This window comes from Sarcophilus harrisii, chromosome 3, assembly GCF_902635505.1.
Source record: "Sarcophilus harrisii chromosome 3, mSarHar1.11, whole genome shotgun sequence".
NCBI lineage: Eukaryota > Metazoa > Chordata > Mammalia > Dasyuromorphia > Dasyuridae > Sarcophilus > Sarcophilus harrisii.
Genome location: NC_045428.1, coordinates 259,305,868 through 259,332,148, shown reverse-complemented (window position 1 = coordinate 259,332,148; position 26,281 = coordinate 259,305,868). Strand labels below are relative to the sequence as shown.

General features: G+C 31.2%; 1 protein-coding gene across 9 annotated transcripts in view; it reads right to left on the bottom strand.

Moving 5' to 3' along the window:
• Positions 1-26,281, bottom strand: part of DMD (dystrophin) — a 2,285,006-nt gene that overhangs the window by 2,004,534 nt on the left and 254,191 nt on the right. The window lies entirely within an intron of this gene.

Genomic DNA, 26,281 nt, shown 5'->3' with positions numbered 1-26,281 from the left:
GCATGAAGAGATAGCCTCTACTTTTTTTGCCATGCAAAATAATCCCTATCACATAACAGGAAATGAAATGACTTCTTACAATTCTAGTTTTCACTAGATTACAGGCTTGCATTTCTCTCTCAAATTTTTATTTTCACTATGTCTGTAGCCCTGTCTTTGTTTATGTGTCTCTCATTTCTCAGGTTTATTCACTGTAACTGATTCAGGATATTGGATTCTTGTCATTTTGGTTTACCTCTTGTCCTCAACTTATTGTATTTCTTATAATGTTTTCCCTAACTATTCAATTTATGTTTCAAATTTCTCTGCTTGTTGTTTAATTTGTGTTTTGGTTAATATTATAAGTTATTTGGAGGTTAATTCTCTATAGGGTAGGCATAAGTGCACTTCATGAAGATAACTTTAAAAAAAAAAAACAACTGTAACCAATGACTTTAAAAGAAGTCATTCTAATAAACCATTGATTTTGTTCATTTTTGCTTTTCTTATTCATGTCAGGGAGGTACATTTCTAACAACAACACTAAAATTTAAATAATTCAGATTTACAAGCACTTTAAATATTTTAACTTACTTCATCCCCACAGAAACTTTGTGAGATAGGTAGAATTAATTATCACCATTTTAAACATAAATAAACAGAAACTGAGAGGGGAAGAAAGAGACAGAAAAAAAGACATACAGTGAGAGAGAGGAGAAGGAGTGGGGAAGAGAGAAAGAGGGGGAAAAGGTAAGAAAGAGAGAAAGAAAGAGAGAGAACAAGAAAGTGAAAACATACATCTTTGTTTCTGAATGTCTTCAATTGCTTAAGAAGAAATTATCTATTTGAATAGAACACTGAGAAAGCATAACATTGCTTCACTCCTCCTTTCATATCCTCAATGAAATATTTTAACAATGATAATAAAAACTTAAACCTCATCAATCAATTTTCACTATTTTCAAAGAGATTCAGAAGTCCTACTTCTTTCTCTATCTGATTCTCTATTCTAATGGTGTTAAAATTACCTCAATTCAAAGTGACCTGACCCGCAATTCCCTAAATAATATAATTCTATTTTTCTATTCCTTATCCCATTGATACTCTATAGTACTTTCCACTTTAATTAAACTTTTTTTTTTGAAAATTCTGAAGTAGTAACCATATTTTAAAAGAGATAAGGTTAATGGTTCAGAATTTCTACATTCATGTCTGTGTTCATCTCTAAATTTAATGAGTCTTATCAAGACTTATCAAAAACACTTAACTAGATGCAATGAACTTTTAAAGATATTTCTATGTCAAATTTCACTTAAAGTTTCAATATTCATCCTTGCAGGTAATCCTTCTCCATGAAATAAGGGACGATTCTCTCCCACTTTTTTGTATTCTAAAATGTATTTATCACAATTTTGCCTTTTAAAAACAATATTTATGAAATATGGTACATTTGTCAGCTATATTATCAGAAATTTACCTTGATTTATTTTATGTTATATGCAAAGGACTCATAGATATTAAACCTTGCTCTTTTTAATATGTCTAACTTTATGGAATAAAAGACTAAATATATCTGACAAGATTCTAAACTGTGGATTGTTACCAACCTTCTCTCTATTTAGCAAATTCCATCAAATGGAGTTTTCACTTTTAAAAAGCTCAACATTTGTCAATATTATGTCATAACTCTTCTGATAAATAATTCTTCCTAAAATGAAAGTAATAGTTTATTAGATCCTTGCAGATGGAAAGGTATTATTCATCTGTGAAAAGTCAGCTTAAAATTAAGCCAGTTAAGCATATGTATAAAAATCATGACAACTAACATTTGAGTTTTAAATTAATCTTTCCCTCTCCCCTTTGTGAGGAAAACTTTTGACACTTCCTTAACAGGTTTGTGATATCAATGATAGGAATGCTCCTTATGTACCCATACCTGCTCATTCCATGTGTCTATGATCTTGCTTTCCCTTCTAACCCTTCCACAGAATATCTATTGATTTCTTTTTCTGGTGAGGTAATCATAAGACTAGTAAGTTTCAAATGTCTGAGGAAATTTTTGAATTCAGGTCCTTCTAACCTGTTAGTGCTCTTTTCTTTTAATCACATAACATTTTATACCACTGGAGTACATGGCCTAACTATTGGTTATATTTCCCTCTCATTGAACGGTTGTCCACTTCCTTTTTCAGATATACTTCACTTTGATGGCATATTTTTACTACATGATCTACTGTGGGAATTCTTTGTTGGTTATAATGGGCCAGAATTTTGGAGAAAGGTGTTAACTCAGTGGAACTGATAAGACAATGATGATCTAGTTCAGCATGGTGATTAATAGTTCTCTAGTTCAGTATGATTGATTTAAGCTTACAACAAATAATGGTTGCCTAGTGATATAATGATTGGTTTATACTCAGTATACTATAATGCTGTAATTGTAATAGAGTATATAAACTGGGGACAAACTCAGCCAGAGAGAAGAAGACTTGGCCCATCTCCTGATGGCTCCCCTGCCTCCTGCATTCTTCCACTGAAACCAAGACCCGTCTGAAGGTCCCCAGAAAGCTAGCCTGGCCCCAGGCGAAGGACACAGACTGTGAAGGAGATAATACTTTGGACTTTATTCCTGACTATTCTTGTGGTGATTATTCTGCTGAAACTAAGGTCCATTGGAAGGACCTTGAGAAAGCTAGTCAGAACATTACAGTTGGTAGTACGCTGTACTCTACCATGTGTATCTCTATTGTGTTTGGGTCATTCATAATTTTCATTTTTCAAAAATACAGCCATCTAATACTACCAAAGGAATATTAAAGTTTATTCTTAAAAAACTTAACATGTCCTTGTTTTAGAAAGATTTACAAACTTTTTCAAAAGCAATCCATCTAACTCTTCTCCTATTTAATTCTGGTCTAATTTATTGACCATCTTCAGAGTTTATACAATATTTATGTAGTATCTTCAATGTGATCATCTAATTCTAATATAATGTGGACAAGATATATTATAAATTTACTCTATGCATGTAATACATATATATGTATATGTAATAAATATATATGTTAGTATATTTACATGAGATATACAATATTTACACATTATATTCATATTTTTTATTTTTGTTCCAGAGCAATGATTCCATTGATGTAGGGAAATTCTGATTAGGAAGGCATATTGACAAATGTTTTAAAGTCTATAATCTCAGATTTGCCTAACGCTTTTGCTCAGAGTCATATAACCAAAATGTATTAAAGGTGGTACTTGCATTAAGATCACCCAGAGTCTAAGCAGATTGTCTATATCACACTAACATGGTACTTTATTATTATTTTAAGAAATTCTTTTCAAGATTAAAAATACAAGCTACTTTGTGTCAGTCACTGGGACTCTGGAAGATGAATTATATTATCCAGACACAGAAAGAGCAGAAGATGACTGATTTCTGGGTAAAAACTTACCAGAGTCCATTATTCATTCATTCATTCATTAAATCCTATATTCTTATATCTTCCATCTCAGGTCTTCCTAAGAATCAGCAGCCTTTCCTCCCTGTAGATGGATCTACTCTAAAGAACATGTAATGATCAGCGACTCCCTATTCAGAGTCATCAAAAATCTCAGCCATACTATTTGTTTCCTCCCTGACTAATTCTCCATAATTAGTGACCTAGCAATTGGGTAGATACCCCATAACTTTCTACCATCTCTTTCTTGTTGTTGTTGTCTTCCACTATTAGAATCTAGGTTTCTCAAGAGTAATGAATGTCTTATTTTAGTTTGGTTTGGTTTTTGTATCCTCAGCAATTACCCACTACCTGACATATAATAAGCACTCAATACATACACATTCCCTCTCTGTCTGCCAACTTATGTCTAATTATCTATATATTTATTTATATCTATCATTTATTAACAAGGAAAAGACTAAGAGGATTCAAATCAACTTTTAGTTCCTGCCCCTGCAGTTTGAAAACACTTAATTCCTAAAATCCTAGTTGGATGAACTCTTTGCAGAATTAGGATTATGAAGAAGGGAACATATAGGATGGGTTCTATGATAAGAGGATGTACAGGTATAATCATAATATTTGACTATGAACTATACTCTTCTGGTTGAAATATTTTAGAATAGGAATAGAGGTAAACCACTGTTTGAAATTAGCAGCAAATAGTTATAAGAAGGTACTCATAAAGAGACATCACAAAATCATGGTTAAGAATATTTTATAAGGATTAAATTTGGATTCAGATTCTGACACATTCTTGTTAATAGTGTGACCATATACAAATTATTTCTTTCTAGATTCCAGAAATCAATTCCTTAATTGTAAAATGGCAATTTTAATATTTATTTTATGTTAAAGGGATGTTCTAGGGAAAGCATTTAGTAAATAAAACATTATATAAGTATAAGCTATGAGATTATATATGGATATTTTGCTTTGATATTTAAAAAAGCAGGAGCATCAGATCAGAATCCAATATTTAAGATATCAACTATTAAAAATTAAAGGCGATAAAAACATCACATATAGAAAATGGCATTAAAATGTTGTTCTCAACATATGCTATTAAGATTCACAGATTCTGAAGTTCAAACTGTAATATTGGATATCATTGAAAAGACATGGGACATACCCTGTGAATACATTTGTCCTTATTTGCAATATTATAGAAAAGAGTAAGTGAATTACATAATATTTCTAGAATTTTCATTCTACCTTTAAATAGAATATGATTTCTTGATGTAGTTTCTGTGAATTTTTATAGATTTTGATAACTATTTGTTTTCTTTATAATTCTAATATTTTATTTTATTAATTTAAAAACACTATTTTGGGAAGAATTCCACAAAATTCAAGAGAATGCCAAAATAGTCTATAACTTCCAAATGATTAAGGACTCCGAGAATACATTATTTCTTCTCAGGTACTAAAAGAAACTGTGAACCAAACTAATTAGTCAAACAGGGGAACAGAGTGAAAGCTTCATCAGCATTTACAACAAGGGATGATCAATCATCTGCTTAAAGACCTCCATCAATAAGGAATTTATTTCCTTTTAAGTAGCTCATTCTCCTTTTGGCCAGTGTTGATTGTTCAAAGTTTCCCATCTCTTATATCGATCTGAAATCTCTCTCAAATTTTAATTGTTTCTAGCTCTGATCTTTGGTGCCAACAATAACAATTCTAAAGCTTCTTCCATATGCCAATCATTCAGATAAATACTTTTAGATGGCGAGACTGTTGTCTCTTAAGTTATATATTCTTCAAGCTAAATTCATCCATTTCCTAATGTCATCACATACACTTTCCCAAGAGTCACAGAAATTCACAATTCAAGAAAAAAATATTAAAAGACCCTGAGTCCCACTACCAAACAGAAATCTTTTTCATGCTATCCTTCATGCTTTGTCATTTAGGTTCTCCTCAAAGATGTTCAATAAATGTCATTATAGAAGTTATGAAATACAGTGAGGATAATAGCTCCTAGAAGTAACCAGTGGTTCCAATTTATTGGTCCAAAGTCTTCATGTAGATAAATAAATAAAGATGTATATGTAGGGGAGTGTTAATTACATGCTAGGTACTATATAAACATTTTCAGATTATTATGAGCCCTATACTAAATTACCTCAGGATCTCATAACATTTTGTGTTGTTGTTTAATGATGTTTTCAGAACAAAAAATGTGTTCTCACCATTCTAAACACACACAGACACATAAGAAGAGACACTCTAATTCACATATCTAAGCATAAATATTAAAATGTCCATGATTTCATTTTCTCAAATGAAAATTATAATAATGTTTTTGAGGAAATGTAGCATGATGGCTAGTACATTGGCCTTGAAATCAGGAAGGTTTAGAGTCAAGTTCTATCTCTGACAAGTACTAAATATGTGATGGGCAATTATTCTAACTTTTGTGCTAGACAATTTGCAAAGAGAAAAACCTAACAAAGTGATTTGATAAATTAAAAAAAAAAACTATACATTCAAAATACCAAAGAAAAAAAGGCAATCAAAAAGTGAACAGATTTTAGCTAAAAATATTAGTCTTTACTAATACGCTAAGAAAAGATATCAATTAGTAGAGGAGTTTTCAACTGCAAAATGACATAATATTAAAATGAGGGAAATTGGTGTGATCAACAAATCAAAGAAAGAAAAAAAAAGTTTTACTCTAGCTTTGTCCATCCTCCTCTTGACCCTACTACACACAGAGCCCTCAACAGCCATGATCTCAAGAATATATTTCAAAATGACACACTACTTTATCTTTTTCACCTATGGCTCATTAGTTTAGAGAATTAGAACATGGAGGCCAAGTTCATGTATTTGATTTCTTTTAAAGAATTTTAAATTTTTCTTATAATAAAATTTTATCAATATTTAACTGAATTTGGATGAACAATTCTTTTAAAGGGCAGGAATTCTAATGCCTCCAAGTAAGTTTAATAATTAGTTTGCTTGCTTTTTAAGCCTTAATTTCAAAAGTTATACTTATATGTTACCTTATTCTTAATTTGAATTTTATTGCTAATCTATATGAACAATGCCAAGAAAGCAGCAAAAACCAATAGTTTAAAGACAGATTGGAAAGGATGTCAAGGGAGCTAGAGATAAGAAGGCAAGGGGAACTTAAATTATCACAAGTTGAAAGACCTTTGCTAATGGCATATATGACATTATATACTGTAATTTCATATTTTTGAAAGCCAAAATGCATTGCGGTAAAATCTTGGTACCATATTTTTCTGTGAAATTATGGTGATGAACTCCAGTTCCATCCTGACTTGAGAATATTAAAAACCTAAGAAATAATTGGTGTTGTGATTAACATAAAATAATATAAAATTCTTGAAATTTTAATGATTTAAAACAGGCCTCCATAATAAAAAGGTGTGACTATTCAATATCTGCATCACTCGGAACTTTCAGATGGACTTTGTGGTTTCAAAGGGTGTTTAGATTATATAGCTTTCACATTGAGATCAGAGATTAGGTGAACAAGATGAAAATTCTTCCCATCAACTTACATTTACTGTTTCCTCTAATTGAGATGAGTTTTACCTATTTTGAAGATGTAGTTTGACTGAGTGCTATTCTATTAAGGAACACTGTTTATTCTTTTTTTCATCAATGTGGTATCAAGACTAACTTTAAAATAAGCTTTTAAAACAATATTCAAATGTTTTGAGCCTCAAGTTCTCCCCCCCACAATGTAAAACTAATACCAATCACCTTCAAAAGGAATCATTAAGCAATTATTTTCAAACAGTTTGAAGTCATAGTAAAACCTCATTAATTCAGACCAATTTAGAACGGATTAGTTTGAATTAGTGCAAAATCTGTATTAATGTAATAAAGACTTCATTCCTTTAATTATATTCTGCAAGCACACACTATAATGCATACAAAACAAACTAAGTATTGCCCAGTTTAAGTCCTTAGGGAAGTCATTTTAATGAGTAGATAAGTATAATACATAAGTAGCATATCAATTATTCTAAAATAAATCTAGTTTTCTGGTAGTTTTCAGAATCCTTCAGTTCTTTTAAACAGTTTGGGTTCTTCTCTGAATCCTGTTTACATTTTAAAAAATTATCAAATGCCTTTCTTACAGATAAAACAAAGGTAAAACATCAGCCTAACTCCTGTTTCAATTATCATCAAATTCAAGTGGATGAAAAAAAACACACAAGACATTAACAAAATTTTCCTCTATAATTAAACAAGCAAGATTGTAAAACTATTATATATTTTAAATAAAAAGGTTAATGTGGTGCTTATATACTGAAAGTTATGAATAACTTTTCTACTTTTTCATCTAAATGCAAAATTTAGATTTCATCTAAGATGTAGAAAGCATAATCATAAGACATGTTTAAGATGTTTTCCTGAAATATTTACATGACCTTGGAAGGAGTTGTTGGAATCTAAGCTAAGAATTTATGAAATAGATGGGGAGGCATAGTGTTGCACTCTGGCCCTGTTAGGAACCATCAGGATAATCTACATAGCAAAGACAAAAGAATGAGTTACCTTCCCTCATATTCTCATATAAGAAAGAAAGATCACTAGAATAAATAGATGGGGATGACTCTAGAAAGCAATAAATGCACATAAAGTGACCCTGAAAATAAGATTGCTTTTTTTATATACTGATACTAAATTAAAACAAAATTGAAAACATCTCACCAAGGAAAGTCAGGGGCTTCATTATGCTATTTGTCAATAATATCCTCCTCATCAAGTTATACATTAATATAATACAAGTCAATGGATAAATATTATAAGAAATAACTTCATTCTTATGGTATGATTAGAATAATTAGGTAGGATGAAAAGAGAAATGAAGGTTTAATTTACATCCAAAGAAAATTAAAGGTACTGAATATTTACATCTAACACAAACTAAAGAAGTATTATATAGTGATAAGAAGTATTTCCATAGGATGCAACCAATATGTCATTTGATTTTCATAAAAATCTTAGAATGCAGGTGCTATCCCCAAATTTTAATAAGGAAACTAAGGGAAATAATAGCTAAAGGACTTGCCCACCATTAAATGAACTCCAGTCTTCCTGACTTCCGGTCCAATGGTTTATCTATTGTACTACTTATTTGCCTCTCATTGATTGTTCTTTGTTCTAAAAAGAGGATCGTGGCATCAGGGAGATGATGTCATGACATGTAAGTGAGTTGGATTTAAATAAGAGAGGTCTGTGCAAAATCACCTGCTTCACTTTCTCCTCCAGTTCCATCTGAGTACAGGGGAAAGATATAGCAGCGGTAGGAGACCTTGATCTTTTTAAGTCAAAGTCTTTAATAACAGGTCTCAGTGTGACTGAAACAATGCCCATGTAGTGATGAAGGCTAGACAAAAATAAAGGCAAAGAATGACCTCTTTGACCTAATTTTAAAAAAAATCAATCTGAGAGATCAAGACTCTTTGGACTTCTGACCAAAACAGAAATAATTTCTATTTACATTCACTCTAAGTCAACTAGAACCCAAACAATAATCAATTAGGGCTTGGACTGGCCTCTATTGTTGACCAATCAATAAGAGGGAGTCATTTGACTTTAAGGTATGGTTCTTAAGAAAGAAATCTAGTTGGTAAAACTCAAGATACCTTGGGAGGTTTCAGAGATTTAAAAAAAACCTACAAAAATACATTTCTTTGGACAGAACAAATTCAGGCAAGGATATAATACCGAATGTGGATTGGAGAAGAAAGTTATACTGGTAACTTTGCAGAGCCCACCCTCACTTAATTTAGCTGTCTCTAATACTGAAACGATTGAGAAAAATAATACCAATATCTTGAAAGGGTTTAGGTGGAAAAATGGACACAAAGAATGGCATTTTGAAAACAACATCTTGAGTTTAAAAGAATAAATTTACCATTAGTTCATCTATGTCAAACAGAGGTATTAAAAGTAACCGTCAACCATAGTCATAGTTAATGCATTGTCCTACAACATTTGACAGAAGTTTTAAAAAGTAAAACATTTCATTTTCTATATTGATAATTTATGTTGAACTATGGTAAGAATCACAGGATGTTGTCTGAGCTGTCTAGGAAGACCCACAATGACTATTAAAGGATTATTAAACACCCATAGAAAATCACTGAAATTTGAATCAACATCATGATGGGTCACAGGATAGATTATTTTAACACCATATCACCCAGTTAAAGAAAACAACAAAGAAACAGAAAGTCTATAATTCAAAAGCATATGAAAAATCCTTGATGTCCTTAGTTTTAACTACGGAATGTGAAATCTAAAAAGTTAATATTACGAGTAAAAATTATATAAAGAGTAAAACAAACCAAAGAGCAATCAAAATTATACTATAAAGAAAAAAAGTAAAAAAAAAGTATTAGAGAAGAAAAGAAGATTCAGAAACAATAAAGTTTTAGAAAATTTCTGGATGTCTAAATTATCAAATGAAATCCAACATAACAGAAATATAAGCCAGTTCAAACGTGAATCCGACTGGTACTTTTAATTAAATATATGTGATTAACTATTTCATATTTAAGATTTGAAATATTTTCTCTTGGATGACTTCAGTCATTAGAGTTGCTTAAATAACATATTTTAAGGCACAAAAACAATGCTTTTAAAGAAAAAAAAAAGTTGGCCAAAGAGGTATCAAGAGAAGAGACTAAAGAAATAAATGAAATGGCAAAATTATTTTAAAAGTTTTACATCAACCATATTTTATAAATATAAAATTACTATATCTATAATAAGAAAACTAAAGCAAAGAGGAAGTTCTTATAGAAATTTAATTCCTACAAATAGCTATGCACCATTTTTCATTTGTTATATTGTTAACCAGTTATGTAAACTAAAAACTTAGGATATTAATAAAATCAGCATAAGTTCAATTAAATATCACAACAAATCTAATCATGTGTTATTAGCTTGATACTACTAAGAAATATCACTGAATTCAATTCATATAGTAAATTTCAAGTCAAGTCCCACCAAAAAGATATTGAAACAATTTTACACTAAACTAAATTTTTATGAACATAATAGTTAAGTAGATTGAAAATCAAATGCAAAGGGATATTTCAGACTGATTCTCTGTATATTAGACATCTATTATATGCTAGGCATTGTTTTAAAAATTAGAGACAAAAATAAACAGTTCTTGCCTTTACAGATCTTGCCTCCTACCAGGTATGGGGTGGGGTGGAGAGTAGGGCAATATGTTCACAGAAAAGCAAAAAAAAAAAAAAAAAAAAAACTACACAAAAATAAACAACATATTATTTTTGGAGAGTAGAGAGCATTGGATCTGGCAATTGGCATAGGGGAAATCAGTAAGAGCTTTATGTGAATGTTTTTATGCTAAATCTTAAAAGAAGTGAGTTCAAGAGGTCTCAGGGAAGAATAATACCCCATGATCAAGGGATAGCCTTTGAAAAGGCAAAGAGTGAGAAATGAAATATGGAAAACAACAAGCATAAGGTCAGTTTGGCTGCTAAGTATATTAGCGATAATGTTAAATTAGTACATAAAAATTGGTTGGAACTGGGCTCTGAAGAACTTTAAGTGCCTTAACACAGGGACTTACATATATTAGAGACAAGAGGGAATGGCTGAAACTTGAGGAAAGCAATATGTTCAAATCTGTGCTTTAGCAATATAGATTTTGTAAGTTAATAAAAGATCAGTTGAGAGGAAAAGACTTAAAATAAGGAATAGTTTTCCAAGTTCTTACATAATGCCATTTTTAAAAAATTCTAGAAATCTGGAAATAGGCTACGTGTGTATGTTTGTGTGTGTGTGTGTGTGTGTGTGTGTGTGTATTACCATTATGTTTATAGTCTGATAGAAGATTCTGTCATATATATATATATATATATATATATATATATACACAAATAATTGTACTAAGGAATTCACAATAATATATTATTAGTATATAAAAGAGTCACAAGCAAAGTGATTGCAGATTCATTGTCATTCTGAAATTTTTTTGATCAAGTGAAATAATATACTTATGATTATATTATATAGTCATATGATATATGATTATAGAGTGATGTTGGAAATAACAGGTTTTTATAATTGCTTCTTCATTTAGAAATCATTTTTCCCCAATAAAAATTATAATGCAGACAATATTTGGGAATGTTCTTCAGCAATCAGGAATGCATTAGTTTTCTCTTGATACATTTGAAAGATTTTATATATCATATTTTATAAATATAAACTGGTTAACATTATGCAATTCAATGAGATTGATATTATATATAACTATATATCTATGTGCATATATATTTATACATGTGTACATAACTTTTTTCTGGAATCATATTTGGTCATTTAGTTAACCTGAGTCTCTAGTTCAAGGATAAGTTTTGATATCATATGATACTTTAGTTCCCAAATCAGTTAGTAGATACATTGCTGTGGACAATCCAAACAGGGCAGTGATTCCTCATTTTGACTGAACAGCAGTACTACAGCATTAATAATCAGCTGGCTAGTCAGACAAACGGAAGTTCCAAGAGACTTAGCGGTAGCCAATTATAACCCACTGTCAAGACAAACGACTGATCACAGTATGTCAATTTGATAAGTTAGCAGAAAGACTAAAAACAGATTTATGTTTTCTTACAGGTAAGCATTGATTGATAAAACAAAGAAAGACTTAAAAGGCTGATGGCCAGCTGTGATCTCTTCTTTGATGGTGTAAACTGTATTTTCCTAGACTGTTCTTTTAAAATAGAGACAATTTTAAGATTTCATTTCTTCTGATTAATCATCAATGAAAATCTTTCAAAATATTGGTTATTATATGAAAGAGGACAAGGATATATTAATAATAGTATATTAATATGAATTTTTTTGTTATAAATAAAATATTTTAACCAAGTGTATATCAGTTCATATTTGCTTTTCACTGCTCATACCAATATCCGAGTGCTTGAAAGAATGAGTGAAGGGACTAAATAAAATACATGAAATTTAAAAATAATAATAACACAATAAAAGCATACTTAATTTTAGTCATAGACACACTTCTATGTCTTACTCAAATTCCCTATTCCATTTTGTTTCAATCAAATGCAATTAGAGAAAAATAATGATAGATAATATTTCTCTTAATATGTGAAAAGGGGAAGAACCTTAATGATATCATTGAAATAAAGGTACTAGGGCAGCTAGGTGGCACAGTGGATAGAGCACCAGCCCTGAAGTCAGGATGACCCGAGTTCAAATCTGGCCTCAGACATTTAACACTTCCTTGCTGTGTGACCCCAGCCAAGTCACTTAAGCTCAATTGTCTCAGGAAAAAAAAAGAAAAAAGAAAAAAAAAAAACAGTGCTCATGCAAATCAGTCATCATAAAAAAATGAAAAGTGCAGTCAGTCTTTACTTTTAAATAGCTACACCATCAAACAGAACACATTTTTAGAATCCCAATTGAAATCAGCCATTTTTGTATCAGTGAATACCAACAGGAACTATCCATTTTTGAATAAATATTTTTTTTGTATTTGTATATCCATTGAATAGTTTATAGTGATTAATAAATAAATGCTTGTTGATTAGTTAAGTATATTATTAAGTTAAAAATAACAACAACTCTATCCCATAGGTATGAAAGGATACAAAGTCTGTCAGCTAATTATTATAATATTAGGAAAGCTGAAACTATAATCAAATTCCTCTCAATCTCAGTCCTGGGCTTGTTCTATTGGACAATATTGTCTTCTATTAGTAGCGTAATGCTGAAATTAGTGTGAAAATGAAGTATTGACATTAATATTGAAGTCAGGAATTAATGCTAGAATGTTTTTACTTCAATGTCAAATTTAATCAGTATTATTTTACCTAGTTAGTTGTCTAAGAATCTATTATTAATTGCAAGAAAGGAAAGCAAATAATAAAAACATATTAACCTTTTCAGGTTTCTCTACAGATAATAAGAAAAATGGAAATGGACTTATTTATTACTTATTTCCCTCCAAAGTTCCAGCACTTTATACTAATGTCAAGCAAATCCACAAAATATTGTCCAATTTTCCTATACAATATAGTTATTGATAATCAACTATATAGTACAAAATACTTGTCCCTTTAAAAGCCTCTGATAAGTTATTACACTTTTTCTTCTTTAGGAGTTAGGTAGACACTCATCTTTCACTCCATTGACTGTTATCCCTCCAACTCCATTCTCCCCCAAAGAATACTTTATTCTTCCAGGTCCTCTCTTGAAAGGAATTAATTGTCTACTGACCATTGCAAGCTCTAGTGACAGCAAGATTCTATTGTAGGCAGGGAATTCTTTGTATGAAGTATTTAAATGGACAAGACTTGATCTTCTTTAGAAGAGTCTTCTTTAGAATTTATAGACAATTCCAGCACATAATTCCTCTGGGACTTCTAATAATTGTTGGTGAGAAGGCTCTGGAGAATGGACTCTACAAAGTAGAAACTCACCATTTTTAGTCAGAATAAACAATTGTGTTATTAAGAATTGGCGTATCTAATATCACAAATCCCAAAATACTGTCACTAATTAATTACTAAATGAGTGTCTTATTTCATTTTAATTGTGACCCTGAAGCAACAGACTAATTTGTCAGTCCTGGCCTTCAACAACTTGCAATAGACAACAATTATAGAGATTTTCTTGTTCAAAGAAAGAATGATAAAAATAAAAGGGAGCCCTCCAATCTTCTGGAAGATCTGACTTTTTTATTAAGACATCCCACATTGCTCTTGTGGAGTACAAAGAATACACTTTATGGACATTCAACAACTTGAGACAGATGTAAATGTGTTCTGTACCTTTAAGAACTACATAAAGATTAAAAAAAAATGCTGTCTACTAGCAACTCTTATATTTGCATATATATATAAAATTTGGAGCTGTTAATGGCATTTAGGCCTACTTGCTTTTGTTAAGCCCAACTTCATCATAAAGACTAGAATTCGGGATTATCTCTGAATTTTGCTGAAAAAAACTAATTCATTATTTTAAATAAAGTAATTGGGAAGTAAATGGGATATATATCATATTGATGGGATGGGATTCTTTGTATGAAGTACTTAAATGGACAAGACTTGATCTTCCCTAGGACCCTACAGACAATTCCAGCATATAGTCCCTCTGGGATTTCTAATAATTGTTGACTCTGGAGAATGGACTCTTGTTCAAGTCCTACAATCAGTGTTAGCAGTAACAATTGCAGTACTATTTTCAGGATGGCAATATCTGGACTTAGCAAAAAGGAAAAGTGCATGGGTCCCAGAAGATAAGGGGTCTCTGAGCATACTCAGCCTAGAGAAGGAAAGAGATAAAAATCATATCTATAGTATCATGCAATGAATTTAAGAGGTAGAACTCGAGCCTCAGATTTACAGTAGTTAGAGCACCCAGTAGTTGATCCCAGTGGTGGAATAGTGGAACAAGCCAGACTAACATTGGACAGTAAAATGATCCCCAGTGTTTATGAGGACAGATGTCTGAAGCACTAAGCATGAGTAGCCAGCTGCTTGGGTCTAGCATGGACAGCAGCAAATTCAGGTCCAAGATATTATTTTGCTTTCTGTAATCCAGGACTGATGTAATCTGGGATTCCTCCTTGATGCCGCTAGAGCTTGCAATGGTCATTAGACAATTAATTTTTCCAAGAGAGGACCTGGAAGAATAAAGTATTCTTTGGGGGAGCATGCAGTTGGAGGGATAATAGTCAATGGAGTGGAAGATGAGTGTCTACCTAACTCCTAAAAAAGAAAAAGGGGAGTAACTTATCAGAGGCTTCTAAAGGGGCAAATATTAGTCTCCCTTTCTTTCTCATTGAGCTCCAAGGAGGAGGGGGACAATCTGGTTAATTATCTGGGAAGCAGAGTGGTTGAAGATAAATGCAATTTCCCTATATTAACCCTGAAATTGGGGCAGGTTTCATAGAAAAAGGTAATGACTCCTGAACTACTCTAGTAATACCGATGATACTGCTTAGTGATGAGGTTTATGACAGAAGTATCATCATCTGTCCAGCAATCCTTATATTTCTGGTGCTATTTCTGTTTATCTTATGATAGTCACAATGAATTGCCAGGAGCTGTCATCATTCATGTGACATGAACCACATCATTAAAATAGGGAACTTAGTTATTTTATAGAGGAGAGAAGTCTGTCAATTTTGTTTACTGTTCTCAAAAACTTTTCACTTGTGACCCCAATATTCAAAATATCCAATAATGACTATCAAGGTATTTAAATACTAAAACATCCTCCAGAAGACTTTTCCACCAAAGGATAGGGCAGTAGAAATATATTTTTCTCTGGGTTATTTTTTTCCTTAAAAGGTGTTGAAACCTTCCTCAAATATAAATGGTTCAGGAAAGTAGAGCTTAAGTTATTGACATAGCTTCCTAGCTGTGTAATTATAAGAGCTGCCATGAAGGGGAAAGAATTGCTTTTCCTCAGCTTAAATCAACATATCAGTATTACTAACACAGAAGCAGAAAAATTAGTCAATGGAATTACTTTAGGATACTGATTATCAGTTACTTTCTATGTCTAAGCAAGTCTCCTTTTGTCAACTGTTGGATATTCTACGATTTCTTCCTCCTCTTTTTTCTCCTGCTCTTCTTTCTTCTTTTTCTTCTGTTTCCCCTTCTCCTCCTCTTTTTTTCTCCTCCTTATCTTTCCCCTCCTCCTCCTTTTTGTTTTCCTCTTCCTTTTCCTTCTCCATTTCCTTCTCCTTTTCTCTTCTTCCCCTTCTTCCACTCCTCCTTTTCCTTTTCCTTCTTGTTCTCCTCTTCTTCCTTTTTCTCCTCTCTTCTTCCTTCTTTTTTATTTTCCTTCTCCTCCTTTCTTCCTTCTCCTGCTTCCTTATTTTCTTCTTTTTTTTTTTTTTAATTCTGAAGCTGAAAACAAAGTAGCTTGACTCTCAGTGAATAGACCATAACATGGTCTCCATTCCAACCTCTCCTCCACTGAACTGCCACAGTGTCACAACCAAACATGGGTATGATCACATCATTCTTCTGTTCTAGAAATATCAGTAGCTGATTGGCAATATGATAAAATTCAAATGCCATTTGGCACTTAAACCCCTTCACAATTTGACTCCAAAATATTCTTCCACGGTTTTATACTTTACTCTTCTTCATATACTCCACCATTCATCCAACTAAACTTCAGGTATTTCTCTGTACCTGCCTTTCCATCCTTTATCTCCTTGCTTTATATAGGTTATCCCCAATGCTTCATATACATACTGTTTTCACTTCTGTCTCTAAGAACCTCCAATTTCCTTCAAAGTTTGACTATAATCCCATCATAAAAACCAAGTCAACACATTGCAATTTACCATATTTATGTATATGTGTACCCATATCTATGTAAAAATGGACTATTAAATTTCTGTTTTTGAATCTTCTGCATATAGCACAATATTTGGAACATAGTAGACTTTTAATAATCATTTGTTGATTGGTAGTTGAATAAATCCTGAAAATTTGGACTGTTTCTGGCAGCGTGATATGTACACTTAATTTCAGGAAAGCTTGGTTTCGAGTCCTATTTGTGATATACTCAGTGACTATGTGTAAAAATCTGTAAGATTCAAGGACTCTAGTCTCTGCTGTATTTTCTAAAAGATACCCTATTTCCTGACTCCACATTTTTTCACTAGTTCCCAGGCCTGAAATTCTCTATCTTTTTACCTTTACCTCCTAGCTTCCCTGCCTTTCTTCAAAGATTGAGTAAAATTCTATCTTTTCCCAAGAAGTTGTAGCCATTGTTCTATCATGCTAATGACTTTCTTTTAAGATTCACTTAGATAGACTAATAGACAGACAGATAAATTAAAGAGATAAAGAGATTAGTTAGATAGATATACAGATATGATAAGATAGACATTGTTTTTGGTATTGTTTTTATAGAGTCTGGCACATAGTAAGAAGTTAATAAATGTTTGTTTTCTTGGCTAAATTAAAGATTTCACATGTCCTAGAACTATTGCTTATCATTTCTCAAACTTAATTTTCAAAAACATTAAAATACTCATTCTTATCTTTGCTATGGCATATATTGCACAAGAAATTCATTGAACTGAAATTTTTAAAGTAATATTGCTCTATTTAATATACATTTTCAAGTATTGAAAACAAAAACCTGAAATTCTGCTTCAGTTCTAATGAAGATAATAATATAAATTTTCCCTTTAATTTTAGAAATTCTTAATTTTAAAAGAATATATATAATATATATGTAAAATTGCATGTATTAGAACATCATACATGATAGGAAATAGACTAATAATAATAATAATTCTTGAGTTTAATTGAAAATATAATTTCTTCTGATTTTTTTCCCCCTTTTAATAAGATTCTGATATGGACAGTTAAAGATTTTTACATTATAATGTGATCACAGTTTGAATGAGACTTGATTGGCCCTTCAATTATCCATAAAGACAAACTTTCTCATACAACTTTTTTTCTATGCAACATAACAAATTGGATCATAACAATATCACCTATATAACATTGGACATTTACCTATCAAATTCACTTAAATAATCAGGAAAATAACTTTAATTCTGAAGAAATAACCACACAAACTAAAAAAAATTAAATGAACTGTCTAAGATGTTATAAACTCAGGAATCACAAACAAATTTGGCAATTAAATTTTGGAAAAATACAAAACGATTTTAGAGCTCTTATCCTTTGAACAAATTTAGTTTCACTTTGGGTTTTAATTTCAATTAGCTTGAAACACTTCATTTCTCTAACTAGTATTGGGAACAATTGGAAATTAGGTATTATAATGACAGATACAAAAGGTAATTTTAGAAAATAGGGTTAGTTTGGGGAAGAAAGAGAGAGGAAGAAAGGCAGGCATACACACACACACACACACACACACACACACACACACACACACACACTCACAACCCTGCTAGCATCTGGTATGACACAAAACCATTATAATGCAATTAGACAGATTAAGGACCAGCTGCTAAGGAAACAAAATTTAAAAGATGAAAGACATGGCAGTTATTTTGGCTAAGAGATTTAATTCCAAATGCTGCAGCAGTGAATCATGTATTCATTTATTAAAGATCATTGGTCACATGTAGGGGCTACATTTTTAATATGATTTAAACAGAAGCTTAAAAAGAGAAGATTAATGCTAAATCTCTTATCCCATTATATTATAATTTATGTTTTGTTTTAAAAATGATGGCTAGATATCCTTATTTTGAATAATCAGCCAGATATAATAAGCACATCTTTCACTTTTACCACTGAAAATTAAGATCAAGAATATGGTCTTAAAGATAACACACTTTTGTGAAATAACATCAGAAGATAATATGGTTTAGAAGTATTTAAAGCATAACTCAGTCTTCAACAATTAACCAGAAAATGAAATTAATATACACCAAAAGTGTGTTTTGTATTTTTTGAATCAATTTAAACTGTCAGATAATGGTGAAGCTGAAAATCAAATTTATATTTCACAAAGCATGTTTTTTCAATCTAGAGAATACATTACTAGTTATAAATCTACAAAACATTCTTTTGTCTTGTAATATTTTTTTTATTTGTCACACTAAGAATTACAAAGACAAAAGAGAAAATGCATCCTAATAGATAAAATGAAGAAATATATATATATGTAATGATTTCCAATTAAAGAATGCAATTAAGAAGTATGCAGACATCTCAAAGTATTAGTCATGAAAACAAAGTTGTGTAACACATAAATGATATAACTTTTTTCTCATATATGAATCACTAATTTATTGAAAAGAACTTATGCGTTATTCATGTATGTTAAATGTATCCTTTAGTCTCTCCTAAATACTTTTCACATTGACAAATCATGAATTGCCTCAATAATCACTTTTGCTAAAAGTGTAATGATAGACTTGTTAACTTTGACTCTGATCTGGTTGAACTATTTTGCTTCAATTTGTTACTAATTTCAGTGGAGGCAATACTATTATATTCAGAGGAAGAAACACTGGTTCAGGGAATTTGAAAGAAGGGATCAGCCATTAATTTGGGGCTAGTTTTGTTTTGTCACTGAAAACCTTGTGGATTGTGTATCCCTATACTTTTCTTTTCACTTGTTTCATATCAATAACTCAGATACTGAATAACTATGTGAGCTTGGTCTATCTGCTTAATTGACTGAAGTTTCCTAATCTGTAAGACGAAAAAATACAGGTAACAATATCAATTACCTCCTAATTGTAGTATGAATATTAAAAATGGGTTAATATAAAGCACTTTATAAATATAATGGCTACCCAAATGTGTTATTGTTATTAATTTAATTATTATAAATTTAACAACTTTGACCCTTTAAGTTAGCTAGCTCATGAATTACTATTCTCATTTGATACTTGGGGAAGTATTCTATGAGTAAAAAGTTAAATGATTTCCCTGTTGTTACTTCACTATTAAATGATAAAGCCAATAAATTTAGGTTTGGTGGCTTTTAGTTCAGTGCTGCAGCACCGTATGAAATCCTTCAAAATAAAACAAGAATATAAAACATCTTATGGCCTTTAGAAATATCACATCTTCTGCCCATTATAAAATTTAATGATTTCTAAGAGTGGGGAAAGAGGCAGGTTGCCACATGCGAAAATGCAATAACTATTGCTTCATTTTTGAGAGTTGAACTCAAAGTTTCATGTTGATTTTTATTCAAGATCTGACATAAAACTGAAAACTTGAGTTTTCCTCATGGTCATTTAGGTTCTGAACAATTCCCTGAATAGGGATACTTTGGAGGCTTTTGTAATGATACCCTGGTGCCATATGAAAAGATCTTTTTTACAAAGATGATACATCTCTTTGAAATTCTCATAAAAATAAAGAATATCTATTTAAAAACAACAAATAATCTGGCTTCTAGTTGGTAACTTAATATCAAAGCAGGTTCATCAGGATAGGTAGGCAGTTACCTTCCTAAATAGAGTGACTAATAAATTCGAATTCAGGTAATCCACATCATTAGGCTGAGGGCATCAAAGGGAGATGGTGTCTTTGCTCCTCACCAATAAAACTAGAAGTCTTTTTAAAAATTCACTTTCTCTACCTTAACAGAAAAAATCAGCTGTCTTTGGGTTGAATAAGTTCAAGGCTCATGCTTAAGTAATTTTACAAAATGTAATAGGGCTTGAATAATGATAGGTTATTTAATGGGCTCTGTTGTGCAGCATCACTTTCAAGCACAGAATAATGTCCAACTCTCTTATTTCACATTAAGGAAAGATTTTTTTTCCATTCCTATGTGAATAGGTAAAAATCATTTGAACTTGAATACATTTTTAAAAATTAATGGATTTATTTTGAATTTAATGGCTCTTATATGGATTTCTCTTGATGGGCAATATCTTGATAGTGCTACCCCTAGAAATTCTGGTTACTCCTAGAAATCCTTTGCTGTAATTTTTATGAAATTAGGTCAGTTAGTTTTTCTGCATCATAGTGTCTATATTGCACCCTTCATTCATTGGATATTATATAACCATGTAATACTTTATCTCTTGTATCATCCAATTCCTAGTTTCATTTCCTTTTCAGTGTCTGTGCTTTTTGTGGCATGCATAGTCCCTAGAATGCCTTCATTTTCAAACTTAGTGTTGCACCAGTTATAATACTTCTAACTTCTCCAAGTTCTCAATTTCTCATAAGCCCAAAATTTACCTTGTCATTTTCATTTGTTTAAACCTTTCTATATAATGCAGGTCATTAACTACTTTCTTATATTTTACTTCCCATCTAAACTGCTGTACTCTGGGTGTAATTTAAATGTTGCTATTACAATTTTTGGCCCACAGATTCTCTCACCACCATTGCCTTTCACTCTGATTTCAGTGCCAACTCACAACTATATTATCCTGCCTACCTACTTTCCCCATTCCTAATTTCAGTTGAAAAAGTAGTTCTAGAACACTTCCTGTCAAGTTGGAGGTGGGAGACAGGCTGCCTAGTTTCCCTGCAGCTTCTTTAGCAAAACCCCAAAGTTCACAAATATACCAAATAATAATAAATGAATCCATTGAGAACTAGAGTAAATCATATCTTCTGACCCCCCAAATTAAACAAAAATTCCAAGACTAAGCAAGTCTCTAATAGACAATAATTGAGGCTCCTTTCAACAAAATAAGCACAACTGTAGATGACCAAGGACATACATAAATTACAACCAAAGTTGTAAGAGAGGAATTAGAGAGATAATATAAAATTTACTGGGACATGCCTATAAATTATGATAAATAAATTGGCTGTAAGAATGATAAAAAAAAAAGGAAAATGTCAGAGAAAGACTGTAAAGACTTGTATGAACTTATTCATAGTGAAGTGATCAGAATGCTGGGGAACAATTTATGCAATAAAACCATTTAATCTAAATGAACAAACCTGAGTGATATAAGACCTTTAGTCACTACAATAAATAGCCACAATTCCAAAAGACTGATGACAGAATATGATATTACGACAGATCTAATAGATTCAAAAAGCAGAATGAAATATGTAGTCCCTGCTTAGGGTAATGGATTTCAGGTTGTGGAGTTCTGGAGTACAGTGCAATACAATGATAATTGTTGGGCAATGTTTGACATTAGTATACTGAGTCCTTGATAATCAGGAGCTCATCATATTGTATCATATCATATCGTGTCATATCATGTGTTGCGGTGCCTATAGAGGATTTAATTGATCCAGGTCAAAAACAAAACAAAACAAAAGCTCCTGTGCTGATGAGACTGGGATCTGTCATATAAGTGGTTCTTTCACAAGGAAATGTAGTCTATGAAAAAAAAAAAAAAAAGCAAAACAAAAATAATACTACCCAGTCTCAGAGAAAAAAAAAATAAAGGTTGCAAATCTAATTGTAAATAGCTGAAAAAAGGATCGAGAGTAAAAATATATTTTCTACTAAGACTACAAGTATACCACTTATTGTATATCTAATTTATACTCTAATATATTTAACATTTACTGGTCATCCTGCCATCTAGGGGAAGGGGTGAGGGGAAGAAGGGGAAAAATTGGAACAAAAGGTTTGCAGTTGTCAATGCTATAAAATTACCCATACATATAACTTGTAAATAAAAAGCTATGAAAAAAAAAGACTACAAGTATACCTAGAAATTCTAAAGCAAAAAAAAAAAAAAAAAAAGAAAGAAAGAAGGAAAGAAGGAAAGAAGGAAAGAAGGAAAGAAGGAAAGAAGGAAAGAAAGAAAGAAAGAAAGAAAGAAAGAAAGAAAGAAAGAAAGAAAGAAAGAAAGAAAGAAAGAAAGAAAAAAAGAAACAATATTATTGAGGAAAGAATTGGAAAAACATAGTTTAGAAGAGAATTCAATCTTACCTAAAGAATAGAATCCCCCAAAACTAGAGCAGATCAAATAGAATTCAGTGATTCCATTAGATAGCAAGAAATATTAAATCAAAATCAAAATTTGGATAAAAAAAAGAGAAAAATGTTATATGTCTGATACAAAAAAGCTGACCTAAAATAGATCAAGGACTGATAATTAGACTCTTGAAATGCATGATTTGATTTTTAGAACATGGAAATTATATTCCAAGAAATAATAAATGAAAACTACCAATATCCACTGGAATTGGAGGGGAAAGTAAAAACATATGGACACAGATACAGATAATGTATGTATGTATTTATATATACTCACTCAAATCTACCAACATCATGAAAACTCATCCTAGACATATTGAAGATATATAGATTCCCATTTAAAAACTAAAGATCTATTCTTATTCTCCCTCCCAACTTTTTTTTTTTTTAACCAATGGAGAAACTGAGACTCAAAAAAGTAAAGTGAATTAATTTCATTTTCACTAAATAGGAAGTGGCATAGTTGGAATTTAAAATCAGTTCCTCTTACTCAAAAGTTTTGGTGAGAGGTAACTATTTGATTGCCTCATGACAAAATTTGTTCATGGAATGCAGATTTTTATTAATTTAAATAGAGTATCTGGTAATGTCACTAACTCTCCCCTTTCATTAACTTATTAACTGTTACTTGTTCCATGTATCTAGAAGCAAATTTATACTAGGTTAAGTAAATATTCTTTTGTAAAAAAAAATAATATATTTCTATTTTTTGTTTACCAAATCAATATTTATCAGACACCCATTGTGTTTTAGTTGGGGGAGATACAAAATTGAAAAATAATCGCTGAAGTCGGAGAGTTTACCATCTGATATTATAAAATAAATATTTAGGCAGCATGATACAAAGAAAAATGTGATAAGAAAGGAAACATCCTGCTTTTTTTCTCTGAGAATTGGAGAGAAGGAATAGATCAGAAAGTCTTCATGGATTAAGGGTTATAACATACCATTCTATATTTCTAATATGTCATATTCTAAATATTTATATGTATTATTCTAAGACTTGTCCCAACTCTTAAATTTTGTTCCAGAATTCATTTCCAGCTTTATTTTTTAATATCCCTTTAAGCTCCAATAATTTGAGATCAGAGTGGCTTAATTTATTAATTTTAATAACTATTGTCATGTGATTAAACTATATTTCTCATTGATTTCAGATTAGGAAATGCCTCTTTTGAAAGTTTTCCAGGTTAGCATAATATAATACAGTAATACAGAAATAAAGTGGAAGAAAAAGGACAAGATTAAACAAGTTAAAATAGTGAACTATGCCAGACAATATTATTAGCTTTCATTGCATTATAACATTTCTTTCATGCTTTCTTTCTTTCTTTCTTTCTTTCTTTTTTTTCACTAGAGTTTTCTTTGAAAAATCACTGACATTCATTTTATACTGGAACAAGATTTGACTAGCTTTCTTGATAATTTCACGAGAAATTCAGTGTTCCCTTCACAGTATTTTCCATTACATTTAAATGACCTATTAAAAAAGTAACTTTCATTTAAAGTTATTTAAGTTGAAATGTTTTTAAAAGCAGTCTTGTATAATATATTTCTGAACACAGAAAGGGGTGGGGAATAAGGGTAAAGGGAGGGATAGGGCAAGAGGAAACAAAATAGCAAGGTTTCTGCCAACTTCAATTATACCATTCGGTTTTTCAAAAGATTATAGTGGGCTACAAAGTCTACTCTACCCCCACCCTTTACATACCCTCACCCATGAAGAGTTTTTCTTTTCTTCTTCCTTTCTTCCTTTACCATTCTACAGAGATAAGCAGAGATGAAAGAATCGTATTTTAGGAAATTGACCCATTCTAAATCTCCTTCTTATGTCCTTCCTACACTCAGTCCTTGCTACAACCAAAATTCTGTAAACTCTGGTTCTATTTATACTTTTTGTTGTTTTTGTTGTTAAATCATAGATGCTCTAATTCATTAAGCAGCCAGTAGTTAATTTAGCACCCAGAGGAAAGAACCTAGTAAATTCAACTGGAAAGCTGACAGAAAAGAATGCCTCTAACTGTCCTCAACAAGATTCAGTGGCAGATACCGATTGATTCTCTGTCTCAGTTTCCTCCTATGTAAAATGGGGAGAATAATACTCCGTAGCAAACAGGGTTCATGAGAGGATGAAATAAGATAATGATTTTTTGTTTTTTATGGTGCCTGGCACATAGTAGGCACTCTAGATATTATTAACTAGTATAATATACCATCTTCCTCACAGAGGATTATAACTCACTCAACAAATATAGCATATCAGGAGTGCAAATTTTAGCTTTAATAATTTTAGAAGTATAAAATCTATACATTTATTTAAAAATGGAAAATTTCTTTGTTTTTTTTTTATTTTATACCAATTTAACCTTGTGAAATTTTGAAAGGTAAATCTTAAATATATCAAAACTGAGCAACCTGTGAATATTCATTGTGTACTAGAGAATTTCTGGATAACACTTTCTCAGGCTGGTAGATAAACAAAGGAGTTCCTGTTGCTTAATGATGTTTGTCACCTAATCTATATACATTGAGCTTTGGGGGTTACATTAAAACTTTCAGGCAACAATCCCTCATTCTTTGGATTATCTAGATGCTAGATTTCAAATCTTTTTGGTCACTGATTTTCAGCTGACTTTTATTTTAGAAAATTCAAAAAAACTGAGGAAAACGATAAATATTTTTAATTTATATAATTTGACTTTCAAACATTATTTTCTTTGAATTTGTTTTTATTTCCAAATTTATAAAATTTTAAAATTTTACTGAGTTAGACAGAATCTGTCTAAAGAGTTTAAGAAAGTTGCCCAAAGCTCAGAGGGAATTAGATAACAGTTTTTAAGCTTGAGAAGCAGAAACCAAGTGTTCTTGACTTAAAGTCCAAAACTCTACCATACCATTCCATGATGTTTATGAGATGAAATCTAAATTATAACTTTACTGATAGGAAAACTTGGGAACAAAAATGGTAAGGCATCACATCATAGATTTAGAACTGGTATAGCTCTAAGAGGAAATGTAGTCCAACTCTCTCATGGTTCAAGTGAAGAAACTGAAGCTCAGAAAAGCTAAGTGGCATACAGTCCCAAAGTTACTTGGGGGTTGCATTTGGATCCTGGCTTTCCAGAAATCAAATCCAGTGTCTTATCCATTATACTATATTTATTTTGTTCTCATTGAGGTGATATTTACACCTTAATTCTATTAACCAAAATTGAAGAATTCTATGAACAAATAAACTAGGTAATATCCATTCAATTCAGTGAACATTTATTAAGTGCTTACCATATGCCTGGCATTTTGCTAAGTGCTGGTGACAAGAACTCATTTATATTTTGCTTTACCGTTACAAA